Source organism: Salvelinus alpinus, chromosome 15 (genome assembly GCF_045679555.1).
Source record: "Salvelinus alpinus chromosome 15, SLU_Salpinus.1, whole genome shotgun sequence".
In the NCBI taxonomy this organism is placed as follows: domain Eukaryota; kingdom Metazoa; phylum Chordata; class Actinopteri; order Salmoniformes; family Salmonidae; genus Salvelinus; species Salvelinus alpinus.
The window spans coordinates 43,804,768-43,814,787 of record NC_092100.1 but is presented as its reverse complement, the minus strand read 5'-3'; positions in this window follow the sequence as shown (position 1 = coordinate 43,814,787).

Genomic DNA, 10,020 nt, shown 5'->3' with positions numbered 1-10,020 from the left:
ATGGCCATGCTGCATAGACAAGATGCAGTAGATGGTATAGAGAAGTATATACATATGAGATGAGTGATGTAGGATATGTAAACATTATTAAAGTGGCATTATTTAAAGTGACTAATGATAGGCATAGGCAATATGCAGTAGATGGTATAGAGCAGTATATACATATGAGATGAGTAATGTAGATTATGTAAACGTTATTAAAGTGATACCTTTTATTAGGTCCATTTATTAAAGTAGCCAGAGATTTGAGTCAGTATGTTGGCAGCAACCACTCAATGTTAGTGATGGCTGTTTAACAGTCTGATGGCCTTGAGATCTAAGCTATTTTTCAGTCTCTCGGTCCCAGCTTTGATGCATCTGTACTAACCTAGCCTTCTGGATGATAGCGGGGTGAACAGGCAGTGGCTCGGTGGTTGTTGTCCTTTTTGGCCTTCCTGTGACATCGGGTTCTGTAGGTGTCCTGGAGGGCAGGTAGTTTGCCCCCGGTGATGCATTGTGCAGACCTCACTACCCTCTGGAGAGCCTTACGGTTGTGGGCGGAGCAGTTGCCATACCAGGCAGTGATACAGCCCGACAGGATGCTCTCGATTGTGCATCTGTAAAAGTTTGTGTGTTTTTGGTGACAAGCCAAATTTCTTCAGCCTCCTGAGGTTGAAGAGGCGCTGTTGCGCCTTCACTACGCTGTCTGTGTGGGTGGACCATTTCAGTGTGTCCGTGATGTGTACGCCGAGGAACTTTTAAAAAACTTTCCACCTTCTCCACTACTGTCCCGTTGATGTGATAGGGGGGTGCTCCCTCTGCTGTTTCCTGAAGTCCACTATCATCTCCTTTGTTTTGTTGACTTTGAGTGTTAGGTTATTTTCCTGACACCACACTCCGAGGGCCCTCACCTCCTCCCTGTAGGCCGTCTCGTCGTTGTTGGTAATCAAACCTACCACTGTAGTGTCGTCTGCAAACTTGTTGGAGTTGGAGGCGTGCATGGCCACGCAGTCATGGGTGAACAGGGAGTACAGGAGAGAGTTGAGAACGCACCCTTGTGGGGCCCCAGTGTTGAGGTTCAGCGGGGTGGAGATGTTGTTTCCTACCCTCACCACCTGTGGGTGTCCTGTCAGAAAGTCCAGGGCGGGGTCGAGACCCAGGGTTTCGAGCTTAATGACGAGTTTGGATGGTACTATGGTGTTAAATGCTGAGCTGTAGTCGATGAACAGCATTCTTCCATAGGTATTCCTCTTGTCCAGATGGGTTAGGGCAGTGTGCAGTGTGATTGCATCGTCTGTGGACCTATTGGGGTGGTAAGCAAATTGGAGTGGGTCTAGGTTGTCAGGTAGGGTGAAGGTGGGATAGAGATTGATTGAATATGTCTGTAAACACACCAGCCAGCTGGTCTGCACATGCTCTGAGGACGCTGCTAGGGATGCCGTCTGGGCCGGCAGCCTTGCGAGGGTTAACACGTTTAAATGTTTTACTCACATTGGCTGCGGTGAAGGAGAGCCCGCAGGTTGTGGTAGCGGGCCGTGTCAGTGGCACTGTATTGTCCTCAAAGCGAGAAAAGTTGTTCAGTTTGTCTGGGAGCAAGACATCGAGGTCCGCGACGGGGCTGGTTTTCTTTTTGTAGTCCGTGATTGACTGTAGACCCTGCCACATACCTCGCGTGTCTGAGCCGTTGAATTGCGACTCTACTTTGTCTCTATACTGACGCTTTGCTTGTTTGATTGCCTTGCGGAGGGAATAGCGACACTGTTTTTATTCGGTCATGTTTCCGGTTGCCTTGCCCTGATTTAAAAGCATATGTTCGCGCTTTCAGTTTTGCACGAATGCTCCCATCAATCCACGGTTTCTGGTTGGGGAAGGTTTTAATGGTCGCCGTGGGTACAACATCACCGATGCACTTGCTAATAAACTCGCTCACCGAATCAGCGTATACATCAATGTTGTTGTTCGACGCTATCCGGAACATATGTCTGTCCATGTGATTGAAGCAATCTTGAAGCGTGGAATCAGATTGGTCGGACCAGCGTTGAACAGACCTGAGCACGGCGTTTCCTGTTTTAGTTTCTGTCTATAGGCTGGGAGCAACAAAATGGAGTCGTGGTCAGATTTGCTGAAATCTGGGCGGAAGTTAGAGTAACAATGATCCAGAATTCTTCCAGCCCGGGTTGCGCATTCGATATGCTGATACATTTTAGGGAGCCTTGTTTTCAGATTAATCTTGTTAAAATCCCCAGCTACAATAAATGTTGCCTCAGGATATGTGGTTTCCAGTTTACATAGAGTCCAATGAAGTTCTCGAGGTGTCTGCTTGGGGGGGATATACACGACTGTGATATACACGTCTTGGTAGATAATGCGGTCGGCATTTGATTGTAAGGAATTCCAGGTCAGGTGAACAAAAGGACTTGAGTTCCTGTATGTTGTTATGATCACACCACGACGTGTTAATCATAAGGCATACACCCCCGCCCTTCTTCTTACCAGAGAGATGTTTGTGTCTGTCGGCGCGATGCGTGAAGAAACCAGGTGGCTGTGCAGACTCTGATAATGTATCCTGTGTGAGCCATGTTTTTGTGAAACAGAATGTTACAATCTCTGATGTCTCTCTGGAATGTAACCCTTGCTCGGATTCCGTCTACCTTGTTGTCAAGAGACTGAACATTGGCAAGTAGTATACTTGGGAGCGGTGGGCGATGTGCCCGTCTATGGAGCCTGACCAGAAGACCGCTCTGTCTGCCCCTTCTGCGACACCGTTGTTTTGGGTCGCCTGCTGGGATCCGATCCATTGTCCTGGGTGGTAGACCAAACAGAGGATCCGCTTCGGGAAAGTCGTATTCCTGGTCATAATGTTGCAAAGTTGACGTTGCTCTTATATCCAATAGTTCCTCTCAGCTGTATGTAATAAGACTACAAAGCCAAAGCCCCCTGATGGGAGCGCATAATAGAGCATAAAACACGGCTCACAAAGAACCATATACTCAGATGCTCAACAGTTGTTCCATCCCAGAGCCCAACTCAAGAAAGGACTCAAGACATGTTGCAGCCGTTTGAGAAGGCATGCAAAATTTAGCAAAAATGGGGAGATTTGATTAACCATTGTCAAGTCCTTTGTGATGGAGATCAGATATACCCCTTTCCCCTTAAACACACACAAGCTGGTCCCCCGTTGTGACCATTTTCCCACGCATTGCTGTGCAGTTAGATCTTTGATTATTTTGTGCCACCAGGGCCACAATAATATGCCCCCTCTCTGAATGTCTTAGTGTGACCCCCTCCCCATGGGTTACTGCAGTGTTGCTAGCATTGCCACTACCTGGGTGGGGGCACCCCACTGGAATCCCCACTGGCTAGATACAAGGTCGTCAAGGTTCTCATTAGCAGCTTTGAGAATTTCCTTGTATCTTATGCTCTCTCATCAGGGAGCTTTGGCTTTGTAGGACCAACCCTGCCAGGCAGGCTCAGAATCTTGAGGGGGCGGTGCTGCTTTAGTAGGTCTCTGACCACATTCATCTTTCTGATTTGGCTGCGTACAGGCTACTTACAGTAGGCCCATAAAACATATAAGGACTCCTCAGTGCATGGGTTGCTCAGTGGGTGTCTAGGGTATAGGGTTGGGGACCATTCCATAATGATAGGACAATAAATAAATAAACTATTTTTAAAATGTGTATCACATATCTGCACAAAATTGAAAGCTGTCTCACACAACCTCTGCTCACAAACACACATGGGCTCTGGGATTTGCAACCATTATCGTTTTTCACTCACTTAACTTTTCTAAACACGAAAACACACACCCCGCTTTCCATCACAATACATCGGCACATAACCACATACTGTGCCTATGTCCTCTGTTTGCTGTGTTTTATCTCTACCATGTTGATTGTGTTCCAGTTCCTTATATTTGAAGATATATTATTTAGCGAATTATCCTTTCCTCTAATGCTGTCTTATCAGATTTTGAAATACTACAAATGGAAAGTCTAATACAAATTAAGTTTGTGAAGTGAAGTTGTAGTTTATTTCTTTAACAATTTGTTTTATTTTATTGCTTTTCTGTCACGTTCTGACCTTTATTTCCTTTGTTTTGTCTTTATTTAGTATGGTCAGGGCGTGATTTGGGGTGGGCAGTCTATGTTTGTTTATCTATGTTTTTCTATTTCTGTGTTTGGCCTGATATGGTTCTCAATCAGAGGCAGGTGTTAGTCATTGTCTCTGATTGGGAACCATATTTAGGTAGCCTGTTTCGTGTTGGGTTTTGTGGGTGGTTGTTTTCTTTCTTTGTGTGTCTGCACCAGACAGTACTGTTTCGGTTTTTCACATTTGTTGTTTTTGTATTTTGAGTGTTCACCTTCATTAACTTCTTCTTAATAGGGGGCGCTGTTTTCACTTTGGGACAAAATCGTGCCCAAATTAAATGGCCTCGTACTCAGTTCTAGATCATACGATATGCATATTATTATTACTATTGGATAGAAAACACTCTCAAGTTTCTAAAACTGTTTGAATTATATATGTGAGTAAAACAGAACTCATTTGGCAGCAAACTTCCAAACAGGAAGTGAAAATTCTGAAAATGGGTCTCTGTGTAAGGCCTTGCCTATTCAATTGCATTATATTTATGCATCTGTATGCACTTCATACGCCTTCCACTAGATGTCAACAGGCAGTAGAATGTTGAATGGGGTGTCTAGCTTGATGTGAGACCGAATGAGAGCTTTTGGAGTGACAGGTCCGCCATATTGGCAGTATTTTTCTGCGCACCAGGGAGCACCATATTATTTTCTGCAATGCGTTAGGTAGACACGACGAAATGCTCCGTCTTGGACGTTATTGGATACATATGAGAAAAACATCATAAAGATGGATTTTCAACTGAGTTTAACCAGTTTATTCGACGTTTATTGTGACTTTTGGAATATTTCGTTCCATGCGCCAAGAGTTCATGGACATGTGCGCTCCACCATGCTAGCCAAAGTTGCTAATTCGACAGAAGAAATGGACATTCTTAAACAAAACAACGATTTATTGTGGAACTAGTACTCCTTGCACTACATTCTGATGGAAGAACATCAAAGGTAAGAGAATATTTATAATGTTATTTCGTATTTTTGTGGAATATGTTGGCTCCAACATGGCGGAGATTGGCTGGGCGCTGTCTCAGATTATTGCATGCTGTACTTTGTACTAAAGTTATTTTTTAAAATCTAACACAGCGGTTGCATTAAGAACCAGTGTATCTTTCATTTGCTGTACAACATGTATTTTTTAGCAAAGTTTATGATGAGTTTTTTGGTTAGATTACGTGACTGTCCAACATTTCTCCGGACAATTTGGTGCATTTTGGCGCCATATTCACAATGTAAAACCAGGATTTGTAGCTCTAAATATGCACATTTTCGAACAAAACATAAATGTATTGTATAACATGATGTTATAAGACTGTCATCTGATGAAGTTGTTCAAAGGTTAGTGATTAATTTTATCTCTATTTGTGGGTTTTGTGAAAGCTATGTTTGCGGTGAAAAAATGGCATTGTGTGTTTGGCTATTGTGGTGAGCTAACATAAATATATATTGTGTTTTCGCTGTAAAACATTTTAAAAATCGGAAATGTTGGCTGGATTCACAAGATGTTTATCTTTAATTTGCTGTATTGGATTTGTGATTTCATGAAATTATATTATATGATATCCCTGTGGCGCTAGGCTAGGCTATGCTAGTCAGCTTTTTTGATGAGGATGATCCCGGATCCGGGAGGGGGGGTCGGTAGAGGTTTTACACAAGATGAACAATTACCACGTTGCACCTTGGTCCTCTTCTTCTCCTCCAGACGACAACCGTTACATTTTCCATATATTTTTTATACAATCCCTACCATGTGTAGTATTTTGTGTTCCATTATTCAACTCCTCTATGGGAACTTTGTAATATTTAGTATAGCCATGGAGTAGTTGTGTCTCGGAACATTTGGTTATTAATATACAGTTTATCGACTACGAGAGCTACACATTTCCCTTTTTGTCTATTCTCCTTGAAAATGGGGTACAGAATTTTGCGCTGTTCTGCAATTTCCTTCGGGAACTGATCATTCATGCCTATGTTCGTGCCAGCAATTATTTTACCCAGGCTTTTAACCATTCTTGTATCTTTAAAGAAAGCAAATGGTGTAGGTGTTCAAGTTGGATTTTGTCGACAGGTTCCCGTGGGATCTGAAGCGCTGTAAGTACCAGATTTTCCCTCCTAGATCTAGTCTGTTTGTCAAGTAAGGCTTCTCTCAGAAAGATGTTCTTCTTTTTAAGTTAATTTACGTCTGTTTCAATCATATTGACTGTCCCTTTTAGATTCAGTTGTTAACTCAAAATACAATTCATTCTGCTCTATCTTGAATATTACTTAGCTGAGGTTCTAGACCAATAGCAGTATAACACTAACCCCTCATGCAACTTATTTACATGTTGCAGCAGACAGGGAGTAGAATGGAGCATGTGCGCGCAATTAACATTCATGTTTGGTTTTGATTTTTTTTTTTTTATGTGATTTTAATTATTTTCTGGCCACCGCTCGGTGATGCAAACAATGCATTTCTTTTCAGAACCGTCCACTGACCACGGATATACCCTCCGACATGGTAAAAACGTAGCAAAACAAACACAGGTCTGTAAATGAGTCACACGGTGGGTTTGTACGAAAGAAAGCCTCTGTCAGTTGTTCTCACTCTAGGTGTCGATGACGGGTCTCGGTCATACCAGTTATTTCGGTTATAAGGGTGCTCTTACACTCCGTGTATTATATTTGTGTTAGCATACCATTTTGAGTATTATAGTATGTTTGTGTGCCTTTTCAGTGTATTGGGCCTATTAAGAGAGTTAGTAATTATTAGTTGGTCAGTCAAGCCTAAGATGGCGCTGAAGCATGTCACGTTGGAAATTGTATTAGGTCCCTGCCTTTCCGGGATCCTTATAGGAATTAGTCATATTCCATCCATTCAATCATTCATAATGCCCTAGTCATTAATGTGTTATTACTCCCACCTAGGGTGCTTTAGTTTAAGCCCTTTTATATGTAGTAACATGGTTATAGTGATGCCTTTATACTTTATATTGTAAGTGGTGTCATATGTCATTGTATTTCTATATATGTTATCCTGATATTAATACTTTGTATTCTGCTCTCTCCTAGAGAAACCACACATTCTACACAGGCTACACAGTAGGCTACACAGTAGCCTTCCTAGTGATCAACCAATTGCCCTGTACATACTCTGCCTGTTATATACTGTTATTCGTCCAAGTAATCTACAAGTCAAACATTCACTGTGCCTCGCCATCATTACGTTCTGATTGATGTCCAGAGGCGAACATACCCATACCAAACCAACAACCTAAGAATAATACAGTCTTTAGCCCTTACAGGCGTGGAACCTATTGGAGATATTCTCCTCCAATCCGTTTTGAAAAGGAGGCGAAGAGAGAGATCAAAGAAATACAAATTGAGAAAGAGTTTATCCCTGAATCCCAAATGAACCCCTAGCCCTATACACTTGTGTAGACCTGAGCGTATTGGATAGGTGTAAGCAATATGGGGACAATTCAACCTGGCCTGGATCTACCTGTAACCTGTGTGTTTTCTTTCTGCATCCTTCTCTGCCTCTGTGTCTTTCCCTTTCCCTTTTACTCTGCTCCTGTTCTTCGGGATCTAGGGGTTCTGCCATGCTCTGAGACGTCTACCATATCCCTTCCCCAGACCTGGCTCCACCTGATGTCCTCTAGGGGTTCTGTCATGCTCTGAGAAGCCTACCATAGCCCTTCCCCAGACTTGGATCCACCTGATGTCCTCCATGATCAACCACCCTCCAAGATCCCACTTTTCATGACATTATCGACAGCTACTGTCACGTGGTTTGATCTAACCTGCTAAGGACCTGTGCTTGACATATCATCCTGGGAACAGTGAGATATACAAAATCAAATCAAATCAAATCAAATCGCCGAATACAACAGTGAAGTGTTTACTTACAAGCCCTTAACCAACAATGCAGTTGTAAGACAATCCCCAAAAAGTAAGAGATAATAATAACAAATAATTAAAGAGCAGGCGTAAATAACAATAGTGGAGCTATATACAGGGGGTACTGGTAAAAAGTCAATGTGTCAATGTGCGGGGGGCACCGGTGTCGAGGTAATTGGGGTAATTATGTACAGTTGAAGTCGGAAGTTTACATACACTTAGGCTGGAGTCATTAAGACTCGTTTTTCAACCACTCCACAAATTTCTTGTTAACCTCTAACGAGCCTCTACCCCGGGTCCGGGATCACCCCCCACCCCCCCACACACTGATTAGCATAGCTAGCATAGCTTCACAAGTAGATAGTAGCATCTAAATATCATTAAATCACAAGTCCAAGACACCAGATGAAAGATACAGATCTTGTGAATAAAGCCACCATTTCAGATTTTTAAAATGTTTTACAGGGAAGACAAAATATGTAAATCTATTAGCTAAACACGTTAGCAAAATACACAATTTCTTTGTCCACCATTTTTTCTCTCCACCAGTAGCTATCACCAATTCGGCTAAACTAAGATATTGATAGCCAATAACCTATAAAAAAACCTCATCAGATGACAGTCTGATAACATATTTATGGTATAGGATAGGTTTTGTTAGAAAAAAGTGCATATTTCAGGTAGAAATCACAGTTTACAATTGCACCGACCATCACAAGACGACTAGAATTACTATAGAGAGCAACGTGTATGACCAATTTACTCTTAATAAAACATTTCATAAGAATAGACAAAGCATAGCAATGGAAAGACCCAGATCTTGTGATTCCAGACAATATTTCAGATTTTCTAAGCGTTTTACAGCGAAAACACAATAAATCGATAAGTTAGCATACCACATGTGAAAACGTTACCAGAGCATCGATTCAAGCCAAAGAGAGCTATAACGTAATCATCGCCAAAATATATAAATTTTTTCACTAACCTTCTCAGAATTCTTCCGATGACACTCCTGTAACATCATTTTACAACATACATATACAGTTTGTTCGAAAATGTGCATATTTAGCCATACAAAACCGTGGTTACACAATGAAAATACTAGGAAATCAAGCCACAAAATGTCGGACGTCATCTTTCAGAGTGATCTAGTTTAATTGAAAGCTAATCATATACTTGACTAAAAAATACAGGGTTGACAGGAATCGAAAGACAAATTAGTTCTTAATGCAATCGCTGATTTACATTTCTAAAATTATCCTTACTTTCTTATACAGCGTTCGCCAAGAGAAGCTATAACAAACAAAATGGCGTAATATGCGTTTAAAATATTTCGACAGAACAACGATTTATCATATTAAATATTCCTTACTATGAGGTGATTTTCCATCAGATTCTTGGGCAATGTATCCTTTCTTGGGTCTAATCTTCTTTTGGTCGATAGATGTCCTCTGTCCTTCGAAATATCCACTAACGATGGAACGGGACCCCGAAACGTGCCCAAGGTTTCAGAGTGCACGACAAAGAAATTCCTCAAAATCGCACTAAACGGATATAAATTGCTATAAAACGGTTCAAATTAACTACATTATGATGTTTTTAACAACTATAACGACTAAAAACATGACCGGATAAATATCACTGTGTAAACAACCATTTGGAAGGAGGCAGGTCTGATGTCCATTTTGCGCAAGACGCATGCAGGAAGAGAGCGGTACTTGCACGTTTTCGTGTTTTATAGTGGCTCTGATTGCGCAATCGACTCCATTCAAAACGTGATGACGTACTGACACCCAGAGGAAGACGTAGGCAGTGTCGGTTTCTCTATAGCATCTACTGGCACCTTAAAACCGATCCCAGATCAGGGGTAAAAATTTCTGAAATCTGACTCCCTGTCAGGAAAAGTGCTGTAGAAGTAGTTCTGTACCACTCAGAGACAAAATTCCAACGGCTATAGAAACTAGAAAGTGTTTTCTATCCAATAATAACAATAATATGCATATTGTACGATCAAGAATTG